Source organism: Anas acuta, chromosome 18 (assembly GCF_963932015.1).
Source record: "Anas acuta chromosome 18, bAnaAcu1.1, whole genome shotgun sequence".
Lineage (NCBI taxonomy): Eukaryota > Metazoa > Chordata > Aves > Anseriformes > Anatidae > Anas > Anas acuta.
The window spans coordinates 5,945,058-5,960,423 of record NC_088996.1 but is presented as its reverse complement, the minus strand read 5'-3'; the positions used below and the strand labels follow the sequence as shown (position 1 = coordinate 5,960,423).

Genomic DNA, 15,366 nt, shown 5'->3' with positions numbered 1-15,366 from the left:
TTTGTCTGCTTTCTCTGATCATAAATCTTGTAAATCTCATTGCTTCCATGCCTTTACACATCCTTCTCAGAAATGTTTTCTGCAAATTTTGAATCTGTGGAAAATAAATCCCTACGGAGGCTGTTAATGCAAATTGGCTGTGTTTAAGTGAGTGGCTGATGTCTGTCAGCTGTGGTGAGAGGTGGCTGTAGTGTATCTGCTCCAGCTGTAATTAGGGGCTGAACCATGAAGAAGGGGTATGTGCTTTGGTTGAGCTGTTCCAGGCTTGGGGGTGGCTGTGGGAAGCTGCTGAAGCCCTGGAGGTCCAGGAGGGCTGATAGGTGACAGGAGCTGTGAAAGAGGAGTGTGAGCTTGCTGCAACTGTAAGTTTTCTTATTCCTGAAGAGGGGTATTGCTGTTTTTTATGCTTGCATCCTGTGACAATTGGGTTGGGGGGTGGCAGAAGCCACAGAGGGAGTATTACCCTTATAGTATATGAAAACTGGGAATGATTCTTGAGCTATCTGCAAGGTATGTTGCTTTCTCCCTATGTGTGTGTGGTACCTACCCACTAGCTGCTTTTCTGTGAGTCGGGATGTCCTTGAAGGTGCAGGTTTTCTTGCTCTGTGTGTGTCTCTGGGCGGCTTGGTTACAAGGGGCAGCTTTAGGGTGCAAGGGGGAAGGTAGGAGGGCCACTGGAGTGCAGAGGAATGGAGCAGAATGGCCTCAGCAGCTTCTGAAATCTCAGCAGTGGAGCCTGATCTGTGGCAGAAGAAGGAATTTGGTGTTCGCTTGTAGCTGAGGGCACCCAGTGTCCCACTGGGGCAGTGTACCTGCCTCATCTCCCACTGAACATTCTCCAGTGGGGTGGAGAACCTCATCTTCTTTGCCTCTCAGCTGGGAAGTTCCCTGTTTCCTCACAACACTTTCTCCAGTTTTGCACAAAGAAGCATTTTATTATTATTTGTGTGTGTGTGTGTATAGTCCCTTCCTGCTTCCAGGTGACTACATGGGGACATGTGCAGCCTGTATAATCCTAAAGCACTCCAGCTCTCCTTTTCCACTGTTGAATCCTCCTTTTGCCTTCAATATTTTGTTTTTTGCAGCATTTGCACTTTCTCATTCCCTTCTTCCTGGAGTAAGATAAAGTTGACTCAGTGGCTCTTTTCTTTTATATATATAATTTAAAGTGCAGCTCTCCATCTCCTGCTGCCGTGGCTCAGGCTGATAAAGCAGATCATAATGTAGGCTTTTGTCAGGAGGGACCAAGACTTGGGATTCAAAGCTGGGCAGAAAGTTTTTTATGTCTGACATGCTGCTCGTGCCCTCAATATGACAGCAAACCCATGGAGGAGCAAACTCTGCTTCTTCCACATCTGAAGGATGCTGAGACCAGGAAGGCTCCCATGGCTTTTGCTGAGGATGGTTGTGTGGGTTTCCCATCTGATGGTCTCTAAGCAGACATTGCATAACAGCCAGTGGTGCTGCCCCTTCTCAGGCTTTGCTGCAGATCCATGGTAGGGAACCCTAAAACTTGCTCAGCTGCATTTCATTACCAAGTAGAGTGGGCCAAAGTGCTTGGTGGAAGCTCCCCTCTGGCTGCCTGAACTCAATCCCAAATCCCAGCATGATGGGGCTGGAACAGGAGATGTGCGTACGCTTGTGCCTCTTTCCCACAAGAATGTCCTATGAGAATAGCTTTGCTGAAGCCAAGAGAATGAGGAAACTTGAAAATAAACAAAAAAACAACGCGCACACAAAAACTTGCTGCTGGAGCATTTCTCAGTAGCAGTGCTGGCTGTTCCCTGAAGCTGTGATTCGCAGCTGAACAACGCTGAGCTTTCTCATCCAGAAGAGCTTTCAAGATTTTGGAACGTAGAAGGGGTAGGAGAAAAGGGGTGCTCTGCTGTTCTGACCGGAGCTACCAGCTGTCTCAAAGCTCATAGCACATACTCTAGAAATTTTCCAGCTCTCATCGGTCAGCATTTCCTGGCAAAGCTTCTCATCAGGGCATCAGACAAGTTTTGCTGTGATTTCCGCTGGCATGTGCCCACACCTGGCAGATGGAGCGTTTCTCAAATGCATCCATCTGCATTGCTTGTTCCTCTGCCACATGCCAAGTTCTACCTCACCTGTTTATCTGTCTTGCACGACATTTGCTTTGTGCCAGACTTCTTTGCATCTCTGTCACTGCTTCCTTCCTATCTGTATCCCTGCTCCATTTGTTTCATGTGAGCAAAATCCCAAATGCACTAACACGGGTGGGAGTCCAGTAACTGGGCAGCACAGGTGGCTTTTGACTCTCCAGAGCCTCCCATGTGTGCATCTTTGAAGAGCTTTCTTTACTTGTGGGCTGCTTAGAGATTTACCCTTTCCAGGAACTGCTCTTCCCAACCCTGTGCCAACCTGGCAGTCCCTGTGTCTGTGGCACCATTGGCACCAGCAAAAACCTGGGCCCTTGGCAGCCAGCGAGTAGGGCCTGGTGGCTTGTAGGAGAGCGTGGTAAAAGATGAGAGTGTGGAAGAACAGTGAAGTCACAGAGTGAGGACTGAGAGGGGAAGGTGGAAATATGGTGGATGAAACTTCAGATTGCCCCAGTTCAGAGAACTGCTTGAACGTCTAGACTTTTCTTTAAATGCTTTTAAAACCCCTCCAGATTTGAAACCTTGAAATGGGGCTGCTTGCACAGCTGAGCACATGCCGGGTGCACCCAGGTTTGGTCTGTGGGGATCTTTGAGCCCGGAGCTAGGGTTTCGTATGTGCACACCTACTGTGTGCTCCTGGTGTGAGGGCTGGGGAGGAAAAAGTGGTTGTTGGAACTAATTAGATCAGATTGTGTGTATGTCCTGGGCTCTACCTGATGGCAGGTGGAAGGGGAACTTTGTGCTGCTTGTTATAGAAATGTCCCTGCTCAGGATGGAGCTCAGGACAAATCCATGACAAGCTCTAGTTCCAAAAGCAGGACGGACACGCTCCGTCCCCATGCAGGCTTGTGTGCAGCATTGCAGTAATTTTTGGAGATAGCATGTAGCAGGGAGGGACCAGGAGGTCTTCAGGGAACAAATGAGAACACATCCTCCCTTCTTGTGGTTTGTAAAAGAAAAGAAACCTCTGGGAACAGTCTCCCAGGGTGAGGAACAGTTGCATTTGATGTGTGGAGTGATGAAATAACTTTGAAGCAGACTGGAGCCTTTCCAGGAAGAGCAGTAATGCCACGATTGCCAGGCTGCCTGCAGGGGGTAAAAATAGCTGAGCTGGGCAATGTAATGCCTTGGCAGCAACAGCTTGTGCACTAGTTCTGGAGATGTTTGAACTCTTTGACCTGTAGTTCAGTTGTGTTCCGCTTTGATGCTGTGTTGGTTTTATGTGGCAAGGTTTTGGTAGCGGGGCAGTGGGGTGGCTTCTGAGCAGAGCCCAGCAGCTGCCCCGTGTCAGATCAGAGCCAGCTCCAGACAGCTCCAAAAGGGACCTGCTGCTGGCAGGAGCCAGGGCATGAACGACGTTGGTTGTGCCTCTGTGAGAGCAGATTTAAGGAAGGGGGGGGTCAAAACCTGCTGCATAGCAGCTAGGAAACAGGAATGAGAAGCAGCCCTTCAGACCCCAAGGGCAGTGCAGCAAGAGGGCAGGAGGTGCTCCAGGCACGCAGCAGCAGTTCCCCTGTGGCCTGTGCAGAGGCCCCTGGTGGAGCAGGCTGTTCCCTTGCACCCATGAGTCCCACATGGAGCAGATCTCCACACTGCAGCCCATGGAGGAGCCCCTGGTGAAGCAGGTGGATGTGGCCTGGAGGAGGCTGTGGCCCATGGAGAGCCACTGCAGGAGCAGGCCCCAGGACGGAGCTGCAACCCATGGAGAGGAGCCCACGCAGGAGCAGGGGGTCTGGGGGGAGCTGCTGCCTGTGGGGGGACCCGTTTGCTCCTGATGGATGGACCCCATGGTATAGAGCCATGTGGGAGTAATTCTTGAAGAGCTGCTGCCTGTGGGTAGCCCCCACAGGATCAGTTTGGGAAGGATCCCGTGTTGAGCAGGAGCAGAGAGTGACCATGAAGGAGTGGTGTGCAGCTCGGGTGGGAGGATGTGGAAGAAAGTGGATGGGGAGAGGTATATTTACTTAGCTTTTAGTTTCTCGCTGCTCTAATCTATTAGTAATAGGCAATAAATTACATTAATTTCTCTGTGCTGAGTCTGTTTTGCCCATGATGGTAATTTCTGAGTGATCTCCCTGTCCTTATCTCAACCCTTGAGTCACAGAATCATCTAGGTTGGAAGAGACCTCCAAGATCACCTAGTCTAACCTCTGACCTAACGCTAACTAGTCCTCCACTAAACCATATCATTAAGCTCTAAATCTAGATGTCTTTTAAAGACCCCCAGGGATGGTGACTCAACCCTTTCCATTGTATTTTTTCTCCCTTGCCCTTTGAGGAGGGGGAGTGAGAGAGAGCGGTCAGGTGGAGTTCAGCTGCCCGGCTGGGTGCAACCACCGCAGATGCTCACTCTCATCAGCGCAGGCTCCCAGCCACAGGCAGTGTAATCTGCCCCAATTCTCCTGTGGCTGGGCAGTTCTAACATCTCCTGTAATCGTGTGCTGCTCACACTAATGAGCCCAGGTCTCAGCTGCGTGCACATGGAATAACAGCATAACCACAAACTAATTCTTTGCAGACAGCTCTGTTGAGTTACTTCTGTGTATGAAGTAACAGTCCAAAACCTGTAACTAGTAAGACTTTAACTTGGAAAAAAAAATAGGGATCTGTCCCACGGGTATTGACTTGTTAACCTGTAACTACCATGCTATTGGTGTTACCTCCTAGTCTGAAATCCTGTTTGTAGTTACACCTCAATCATGTAAGCAGAGCAGTCCCTACACATCTCATGCTCCTTTTCTTGCCACGTTCCCTACCTACAGATGATGTAAAGATGACGTGATTGCCCTCTTCATGTGGTGCTTTCCAGCTCCGAGACTTGCAGCTTGCAGTGCTCCTGCCAAGTTAATCAACTCGTGCACCTCCTCCAAAATCTCAACCATCTCCAAAGCTCCTTTAATAAAACAGATGGGAGATGTCAGAGAAAAGGCTTTTCTTCCTGAAAAATGTGATTCTGCTAATATCTTCTGTGGTAAACATTCATTGATGTTTTTTTTAAAGCTTTTCTTTCTATTGCTTTATCTGGGCAAGAAAGAGTACTTAGATTTAGCTGAGCATTATGGTTTCTATTGAAAAGAAATTTTCCATTTCAGTATTTTTTACCAAGAACTTCTTAATTTCTCATTTTCCAGTTCATGAAAAATCTCAGCAGTCTAGTTTTCTATTTCAGTTTGGAGAAGTAATTTCACATTTCTATATAGAAAATCATTGCTTCCCCCCTCAAAAAAGGAATTGAAACTAGGAAGAAGGTATGTTAGTTAGTGTCCTTGCTCTTCTGCCCAGTTTTAACTGTGTGTACAAGCATTTCCCTGATCTGAAGAAAATGAGAATCTACAAGAAAAAAAAACCACAACACACTCTTCCTTTGTGGTGGTACCAGGATGTTTTAATTTTGCTAGGAACCAGCTTCTGCCTCGTGCTTCCTAGTATGAATTGTATTTGCAAATCTAATGGTTTTCCCAGTATTAGGTCTAACCAAGAGAGTCCTCCCATAAAACTGAAGTGGTTTATCTAATAGCTTTAATCCTATTTTAAGTGTGTAGACAAAATACAGATGTTATCAAGTACCATTTTCCTCTTTTCCCTGTGCATGGAGTCTGACTGCTCGTGCTTGGAAGGCTGGAGCTGAAGTGTAGGGAGGGAGCTGAAACACCTGCAGCTGCCCCATCTGGCTCTGCTGGAGGACACTGATGGGATTAAAACAGCTGTAGCTCATGGTCAGAGCCTTTCTACAGCACTAGTAACAGCAATCCGGTTCCCTGGTCCCATGTTCAGATCTGCAGTTCTCCCTTTTCCTAATATGAATGCTCTTTCCTAGTTCCCGTAGCCAGTCTTGAGCACGGCATGAAATTCTGCAGGGTGTTGCTTGTCTCAGTAAAGCAGAAAGCCACAAGGGCCTCTATCTTGCGGACAGCTCCCCAGTTCTGGGTGCTTCTGTCCCAGTCTCTGCTCTGGGTTTTGTGATAGTGGCTTAATGTGCTCTCTGCCTGCTGCTCTGCTTTGGGCTGTGCTCTGCCCAGCTGCTTTTCCACTTTGAAGCATGGATGAGCCTGTGATCAAGCAAAGTTTTGGCTGGCTCCTATAGGAAAGTGTCTTGGCATACTCCCCATCCCAGGGAATGTGAAGAGGTTACAAAAGTCTGCCATGCAGGCTCCTACCAGCAGGGAAAGAAGGAGGAAAATAGGATTAAAACCAATTTCCTCTGTATTTCCAGTTTTTAGGCCGTTAATTCTTCCTGGACGTTGCTGTTGCTCAGAATAGCGGTCTAAGAAGAATTGTTGTCTTGGCCAAAGGTTCAAGCTCTCTGGGCTGCTCAGCTCACCCAAACGCTCCTCCTGTCTCTGGCTCTGCTTTGTGTCAACACTTTCAAAATCACAGCTGCACTGGGGAGCAGAGGCTCTTCTCCCTGGAGGTTTGCACGGCTCTGGTCATGCACACTGGGCAAGCTGCTACCAGCTCCTTCTGTGGCAGCCCTGGGGTCTTCTCATGGGCTTTTCTTGGCTGTTGCTGCAGACGATGGTACCAGAAGACAGTCCTCTGTGTGCCATGAAGTGATTTGTTGGCAGTGTGTCACCTCTGCCTTGCAGCAAGCAGTTTAGAAATCGATTTCCACAATCTTTTTATCAGTAGCTATTTAAAATGGGAGTCGGTAGTGCTTTGCATCAGTCCTGACAGCAGCACATCCTGGAGTTTCGTAGAATCACAGAATTTCTGTTTTCATCCAGTACATCGTGGTCCTCTACAAAAGCCCATGATCAGATCACAGGGATGTTAATCTCTTCTTGTCTATTCCTTCCAGATATTTTAGCTTTGGAACCATCAGTTGGGCTTGGAGGTTATGGCTCTCATGGGGATGGAAAGGGAAGAAGATGACCTGCCTCGATTTTGTGTTGCTCCCATCTTGGGTTTCTCATGCTGTGTGGGCTGGCTGGGTGCAGGCGAGGCTGCTTGGATTTCCTGCTTTCCGCTTCCATAGTTTATCCAGATGTATGGACAGGAGAGGAGGATTACCGTAAAGCCAGCCCTCGCCTCTTCAGACTGAAGAATCAGGGTGGAAAATTGGGGGCCTGTGAACCCTGAGCTGCCTCTCTGACCCCTTCTTGGGACGGGACGTGGAGGTGTTTCCTCTTCTGAAGCAAGTCCTTGAAGAGGGGGTGGCTGTCTTATTTTAAGATAATCAGGACTTTGAGTAATATACCGGGGTCCAAACTGCAGGTTGGTCTTAAATCTTTCTGGGGAAATAAGAGGAGTATATGGCTGTCCTGACTTTGAGGGAGAATGTGGAATTTGAGCTGGACAGGTGCAGGAAGGGTTAAGTGTGGCTGTTCCCTTGGTGGGGAACAGGGAGGCTTGGCTGGGGCTCATCCTGCCTGGTGGAGCAGAGGCAGGGATATGGGTGAAGACAAGGGAAGGAAAATGCTGCTTCAACTGAAGTACTGCATCAGACCACTAACATGATGAGGGGATGGTTTGGGGTGTTTCTGGGGACCCTGCCTGCCTGAGCAGCTGCTCAGAGGAGGCTGTAGGGACAAAATACGAGCTGTTCTTGGGACTGAGGTTGATTGTATTAACAAAAGCAGTGTCTGCCCTGTCCCATACTTCTGTCATGTCACGGATAACAAACTTGTCTCGATCTGTGTTGAGCAATTCCCAGCTCCCAGGCAGCTGGGGCCAGCTCAATGCAAGCAGGAGCTTGCTCAGGGGATGCGAAATCCTCAGCTCCACAGGCATCCACGGGGCTCTGATGCTTCAGTGCCTTTCCTCATTGCAGATTAGTTCAGTGATTAATTCTTGCTCCGAAGAACCAAATGGCAGCAGAGGAGAGCAGCTCTGTGGGTGCTGTGCGCTGTCACCTCTGTCATGTATCACCCTGTGCACTGCTTCCCATCCCAAAGGAGCCGGCAGCACCCAGACCTGGGACTCTCACTGTGCTGAGAAACTTCCATGGGGAAAGGAGTGAGTGCAGCCACCCTCCTATCTCTGAAACACAGAGCTTGGAAAGCTCTCCTGTCTGGAACTCGTCTCTGGCTCTGTGAATCTTGGCATGTCATACTGAGTAATTCCCCTCCTAGGCTGGGAAACCTTAATCCAGCAGGGTGGAGGAGTGCAGTAGGGGATGGAATACTTACCCCCCTTTCTTTTTTTCTTTCAGTGTGTTATCAGAACGTGCCCAGCAGCACTACTTGCTTGGGCAGCTCTTATTTTCTCATTGCTTCCAGTCAGACCTGCCTGGCATCTCAATTCCTCCATTAGCCATATTTTCTGCAGGATAAGAGGCAGCACCACAGCTACCCCCGGCTTTTGGGGGAGCTCTGTGTTGTTTCTCATCTGCTGGTTTCCCGTGACATTTCCACCCAGACAAGTGCAGCAAAATGACAGAGCTGCTGCTGGCTGATGTGTGAATTAATTCTGTTCCTCGAGCACCATCCAAGGGCTTGAGGGGGGATTTAGTTGTCCCTCTAGGCTTGCTGTCCTGGCATCCTGCCCTCCTGGTCTTGTTTCTGACATGTTCTCACCCTGTAGGTCCCACAGAACTGTAGCTCAGGCATGGCGCAGGAAAGCTGATGGGGACAATGTCCATTAACAGCTGCTCCTTGGCCACTGATGTGTACATGGCCAGTACTTGCTCAAATGGCTTCACCCAGCCCTGCTCACAGTGCTGCAAAGGTAGGTGGCTGCTCTGCAGCAGCCCTGGGGCAGCTGTGGGAAACTTTAGAGCAAACAAGGAAAAGGGACGCAGCTCTCAGCAGGAGCAGAGCTTTTCTTGAGAACACTTAATGAAATACATGTCTGTTTTCCCTCAGCTTACCCAGTCCTTATTCTTTTCTAGCTTGTGTCTCCTTGCAGCTACTATATTTGTGTCCTGCTAATTTCCTAAGTGGTACTGTAAAAATAACTAAGGCCTCATTGATTTTTCCTATTGTTATTAAACACAGTCTCGGGATTTTACTTTTAAAGAACAGAAAGTCAAGTAGAACTGGCAGAAAGGCTCGCAACAAATTTGTGTGCCATAGGAGATGGCTCCAAGTCCAGTGAAATGATCAACCTTTATCTCAGTGGACTCTTTGGTCAGGCCTGTAGCTCTATCAAATCTCTTGTTTGTTGCCTCTTTCAAGGTTATCAGATACCTTGTTCACCACCTGGTCACCTCCTCAAAGGTCAGGATTTGTACAGGTTTTTGTCCTTTGGAGGACCAGTCTCTTTAAAAGCCCTGCCAGCATGTCACAGCCAGCCTCCGTTTTGAAGTGGGTGAAGTTGAAGCAGCAGACTGCAAGCACTAAGATATTAATTTCCTCATTTCTATGCAACTGTGAGTTGGTTGTTGGCAACCTCCGAAAGTGTAATGTCAGCTGTTCTCTTGATGTCTGTGAGTGTAAGGATGCCCTGGTGCCAGCCCCAAATGACTGCTTATTTTTGCACCTGTGGGCAGGCAGCAGCATGCAGATGTCCTGTGGTAGCTCTTCCTGCTGTTTTTATCACAGCTGAATAAAGTTGTATGCGTTGAAGAAAGAGCAGAAGACCCCTGTGGGGCTGTCTGTGTTATGACTGCCCTGGGGAGCTTCTGCTGTGGGCCAAGACTTTGTCATGGTGACCTGCAAGGGATTGTAAGAAGAAATTGGAATTGGTCTCAAGCTTTGGGGTGCTTACTTATTTGTTTTTCTGTTTTTGTAATGCTTTGCAATGGCTGTTGCTGAACAAGCTTGGTGGTACATCCGTGGTGGCAGTGGGAGGAGCAGGGGTCTGCCAGGAGCTGGCCGGAGGGGCTGAGCAGGTCTTTGTGCTGGGGATGAGTGGGCTGTGGGAGAGGAGCACGGCTGTCCCTGCCTCCTGCACATCCATCAGCTGGGGGATTTCTGTGCTCACAAGCAAGGGATTTGTGTGTCACACTTAATATTGGACCTTATTGAGCTGCTTAAAGCAGCTGGGCTCTGAAGCTGAAGCTCTCAATCTCCGTTTTGGTGTGAATACAGACTGAGGGGCAGGTAAGCAGCTCCTTTCTCTTGGGCACGTTGGTTACACTAGCACTACTCTAGGTGCTGTAGCAGCATCATTAGTCCTGGACTGCAGTGTGTTCCAAGATCTCTAAACAGATAGAGGTTTGATTAATGCCTTTGCCAATCATGATTTAGTCCAGCTAGCAGCCCTACCTTGCCTGACCCCAATTTCAGTGCTTCTGATGGGAATGGCTCTGTTACTCCCCCTACCTCTCCTGCAGTCTCTTCTAATAAATAACCCAGCATCAGGGAGGGGGAAAAACAACCCACTGTCCTTTACAACTGAATTTTTCTGTGCGTGTAGGAAACTCTTGCTTATGAGGGTTTAGATCTTTCTCTCTTGCAGTGGAGGGTGATTTGTGTGGCCCCGTGCAGTGCTGAAACAAGGCCTTGAGTTCGATGTTTCCCATGCATCAGTGCCAATGTTTCTATCTGCTGAGGGAGGTTTGGCCTGACTGGTGAAAGCTTCATAACTGCTGTTGCAGAGTGAGTTGACAACAGCAAGGGAGCAACCTGTAATCCTCAGGGATTAGTTCCACACTTGGGATGCATGCACTTTGTTATTATCTACTATTTTTTTATGAAGATTTTTCTTACTGTGTCTGTTGAGGAGAGAGCGAGGAGCTGATGAGGCATGAACTTAGGAGGGATGTGTTCAGGTCCTAGTCCTAGTAATCCTTTCTGTGCATGACCCTGCACGACTCCTGTCCGAAGGGATTCACCTCCCTTAAGTTATCCGTGTATCCAGCTACAAGCCCAGCTGGAGCCAGCCCTTCAGAACCCCTCTAAGCTCGTGTGGAGCTGGAAGCTTCTGGAGAGCTGGGCCCGAGTGAGCAACATGCTTAAAAAATCCAGTCAGTATGAGGCTTGGATGTGGTAAAGTATTCCAGGGCAGTGAGATGCATGTCCACTGGGAAGAGGATCACCTGGATGGTGACTTATGCCTCGATCTAGACACAGTTGTTGTCATCTCTGCTGTCCCAAAGAGCTCCGTCCCTGGTGCTTTGCCCATTGCAACTGACTTGTGGCTGGGGATGGCTGCCTTGGCTCACAGCTGTGTTGGAGCAGCCACCTGGAAGCAGAGGGGGAGCTGTAAAGGGCTATAAAGTGCAAGATTCAAAATAAAGCAGTAACCTTCCCAGCAAGAAGAAATCTGATCTGCTCAGAGAATAATCTTCCCAGGCCTTTACCTTCCCAGGAAGCCTCAGGGTCACTTACTGATTACTCCTCCTCCCTGGCACAAATTCCTGGCTGTTGTCTGGGGCTAAAAAGGGGCATTTTGGGTACTGGATCACCTGGGCTCTTCCCCCCTGAGCTGACAAGGGTCCCTGCAGCAGCACCCAAGAAATGACCTGGGGAAGGAGGAGCAGACTTGAATGTCCCCTCTGTAGTTGTCCCTGTGATGAAAGGATTCCAAGGGCTGTAGCAAACCCAATGGGCTCTGAATCTTTCCAAGAACTGCTGAGGGGGAAAAGTCCAGCCTGTGGACTTCTTTCTTCCTGGAGTTGCTAGTTCCCCTAAAAAAGGAACTAGGTATCTGCTATGGTTCATGATTCATCTCCACGTATCAGCCATGGTGGCATCCCCTGTATGATGCCTTCTGCTCTTGGATGGCTTCTTGAGATGGATGGATCTGGAGCCACCCACCAGGGGTAGCAGTGGGCGACCTGGGGGATGCAAGAGTGACCAAATCATTTCCCAAAGAGCTGTCACTTCCCAGGAACATGTGAGAGTCCTGGGATTATTAACAACCTTAGATACACCATGGGCCTGAGATAGTTGCAGTCAAGAACAGAAAGAAGGCATACTTGACTTCCTTCTTTCTTAGAAGCTAATAAGGCTACAAATAAATCTCACCCCTCCTCAGTTTCTGCAGAGTGACAAGATCTTTCCCCTTCGTGGGGCTGTGTTCCTCAACCCAATACCCTCTTTTTTTTCCCCTTTGGTTTTTGTGGTACTGCGAAGGCACATGGCTTATGTCAGAGGGATGTCCTGTTGGAGGTGTGTTTGGCCATGCTCCTTGTGCAGCAGTTATGAGATGAGCAGGTTTGCTCCTGCTGCTGCATTAATGAAGAACTGGGCTGTGGGGATAGGTCTCACATCACTGGTGATTCAACATGTCACCGAGTCGTGGCATTAGCATTAGAGTGAATTAACACAACTAGAAGTGTGCACACCAACCACGAGAAAGGATTTCAATAGCAATATTGTGGAAAAAAAAAAAATGCTTGTTTTAGCAGGGTGGTGTGTAAGCATCACTTGCCAGGTTGGGGATGTATTTAAGAATTTCTATATGCCAATAAGAAAAGCCTGCTGGGGAATAAAGACACAAAATAATGACTAAAAGCCTTTGTAAGGCTCTAGGGTTGTCTGCTGTCAAGTACTGCATTAGTTAATGATCATGATGATTACAGGAATGAGTGAAATTTATTATTAAAACAGTTTTCATGTAGAAGTAAATCTTCATGTATTGTGGGCAATGGCTGGGAAAGATGCTTATGTTCAATATGCATCAATTGCTGAAACGTTTTTAAGGACTCAAGATGTACAGTGCTCAATGTTCCTCCTCCATTACAAGTATTTCTAAGAAGGTATGTGCAGTTTTGTCGGTACGTGACAATCCTTTGGCGGCTTCATGCCCGCGACAACTCATGCTTGAGTCATCACCTTGGCCAGCTATTTTAAGCTTTGAGAACTCAAATTTTTTTTATCGTATTTATTTTAAAATCCCAGTTTCCATATTAGGCAGGGTGATCTGCAAGAAAGTAGTCCATCCTGAGAGCACGGATGTGTTAAACTTGTAGATTTGTGACTGTGTTCTGAGAAGTTCATCCTGTTTTCTCATGTCTTCTGAATGTCCTTTCAGTTTGTTGCAATCTCTTAAAACCTTATTTTGTACTCCTGCCCCTTACAGGTATGTTGCATTGTACCAGTCATACTTCTGATAATTCACTGTGCTGTTCTTCAGCTCTTCTTTTCCTGGCTTCTGGTTTCTTTAAACATATCTTTCATCCATTTTGTAATTAAGAATAGGGGGCTGTCTTCACAGATGCAACCACTTCTTTTAAAAGCCTCAGACTTGATCCGGAGGAAACCTTTAGAAATCATGCTGTCCTTAAATAATTGCACATTCTGAACCAGACAGATGGGCAGAGCAGCTGTCACCCTCAGTCACCTTTTCATCTGCCGTGATTTTGATTTGTGTAACCCTGGGAGGGCTGTCACCTTCGTTCAGGTCCTTCATGATGTTCACGTCCCTGCTGGGGTGTTGGCTGAGCTGGCCCGTCACTTTGATCCTGGTTACAGCTCTGAAAACTTGAGGGCTGGTTTGAGCTTAGAGGTGGCATGAACAGGTATCTGACTGAGGGAAGGTGGTGTCTGTCTGTAGCGGGGGAAGTCTGTTGGAAGAAGTCTTTCCCCCTTTGATTTGGATGGAGCCAAGCTGAAGCAGACAGAAATGGGAGCAGGTTCTGGGAAGTGAGCACTGTGATCCTGCCTGCACTGCTTCTGTTTGCTGTTGTCATTACTCTTCGTTTGCTTGCCTGCTAAGGACTGAAGTTATGATTATTTTTTAAAAGTGATCTGATAAAGGCTGGTTTTCAAAATCTGTCTTCAAGGTAGTAATTATCTTGTTTCTTGCAGAAGACTTGCAGTTTAATGTCCCAAAAGTTGTAATACAAGGCAGTGATTTGAGTCTCTTGTGACTTACGTGCTCAATTTTTATCCTCATGAGTCAGTACAGATGTGGTACTGCTACACAGCGGGGAACTGCACACCCTGGCCTGCCCTGAATCCTGTGGTGGTGTAGGGTTAACGCTGCTTTCCTATCTGTTTCATTGTGTGAGATTGGCTTTATTTATTTATTTATTTATTTTTGTGGCACTGGGAGCAAACAGTAATTAGGTCTCTGGTTTCTGAGGTAGTGCAGGAAGCAGCTTTTGGTGCTTTCAGAGAGGGGAAATCACAAAATACAGAATTGTAGGGGTTGGAAGGGACCTCAAGAGATCATCGGTTCCAACCCTCCCCCCCCAAAGCAGGTCCCCTTGAGCAGGCTGCCCAGGTAGGCATCCAGACAAGCCTTGAATATCTCCAGAGAAGACTCCACAGCCTCCCTGGGCAGCCTGTCCCAGTGCTCTGTCATCCTCACCGAGTTCTTTCACACGTTGGTGCGGAACTTCCTGGGCTCCATTTTGTGGCCATTTTTGTGTTCCCCACAAACCACTGAAAAGAGGTTGGCCAAACCGCTCTGTCTCCCACACAAATGAAGGCAGTTAGTTTTGCTTGGTGGTGGGAGGAGAGACGGTGAGGTGAATGATGTATATTCTGAGTTGAGCCTCTTTGCTAAAGGACATATAAAAGAAAGAAAAGGAAAAAAACTAATGAAATTTCTAAATCAAATTGGGCATAACTGCAGTGCTGGTTTCTAGGCTGACCTCTCCTGGCTTCCTCTGCCTGCTGGTGAAGACTGTACAGCCCTTCTCACCCTTCTGCTCTGTCTGCAACACAGGCCCCAGCCTGCTGGTTGCTTCAGGTGTGTGCTTCTTGCTTTTCCCTTTTGCCGGGGAAGAACTGGGGCTGTAATGGGGGGCTGAGGTAGAAGCTGGGGTTGGGCTTGGCCTTCTGCACTGGGATCTGCTTGCTGCTGAGCATCTGTTAGCCAGATGTTGTTGGTCGCTTTTGGGTGTCAATGAGCAGCAGAGCCTTGGTCTCCCCTTATGGGTCTTGGCAGGTCCCTCCTTGTAATATTGACCTTGTCCTGCCTTGGCGTGGAAGAACAGCACGTTCTTTCACTGGCACTTGTGTGCTGTGCCCAGCAGAGCAGCTCTCTGTGGGCATGGAGGCTGCCTCCTTGGTCAGCTCTTCAGGAATGCGCTGGGACTTTGAAGTGCTGTGTTTGGGGATGGGCTGCGTGGGTTTCTCTGTTCCTTCGGGGTTCGAAGCTGTCACGGCCAGTGCCTCCATACAGAGCCAGTGGTGTGTGGTGCCATTCACCGTAAGGCTTCTTCATTTGCAAATGCTGCTTGGAAGGCCTTTGTGGTAGCTGCCCTAGGTGGATTTGGAGAAGGCAAAATCAATCTGCCAAAATCCGGTGTCCTATGAGCTGAGTTTCTTTTGGCACGTTAAATAGAAGTAGTATTGTTGACAATGGCTTGCCTTATTCCTTATGCTTTTGGGGCAGGGGGAGAGAAATCCCTGCTTGTGGCAGGGACATCTTTCTGCCCCATATTTTTTTTTCTTGAGATGAGGAT

At 48.2% G+C, this 15,366-nt stretch overlaps 1 protein-coding gene across 2 annotated transcripts in view; it reads left to right on the top strand.

Annotated features, from left to right (window-relative positions):
- The first annotated feature begins 225 nt into the window (after window positions 1-225).
- Window positions 226-15,366, top strand: part of LOC137841644 (uncharacterized) — a 59,846-nt gene continuing 44,705 nt past the window's right edge. The window contains exon 1 of one of the 2 annotated variants that reach the window (XM_068654756.1): window positions 226-362. The gene's annotated coding sequence lies outside the window, so the exon portion shown is untranslated. The remainder of the gene's footprint in view (window positions 363-15,366) is intronic. The other variant, XM_068654757.1, reaches the window with a different exon arrangement.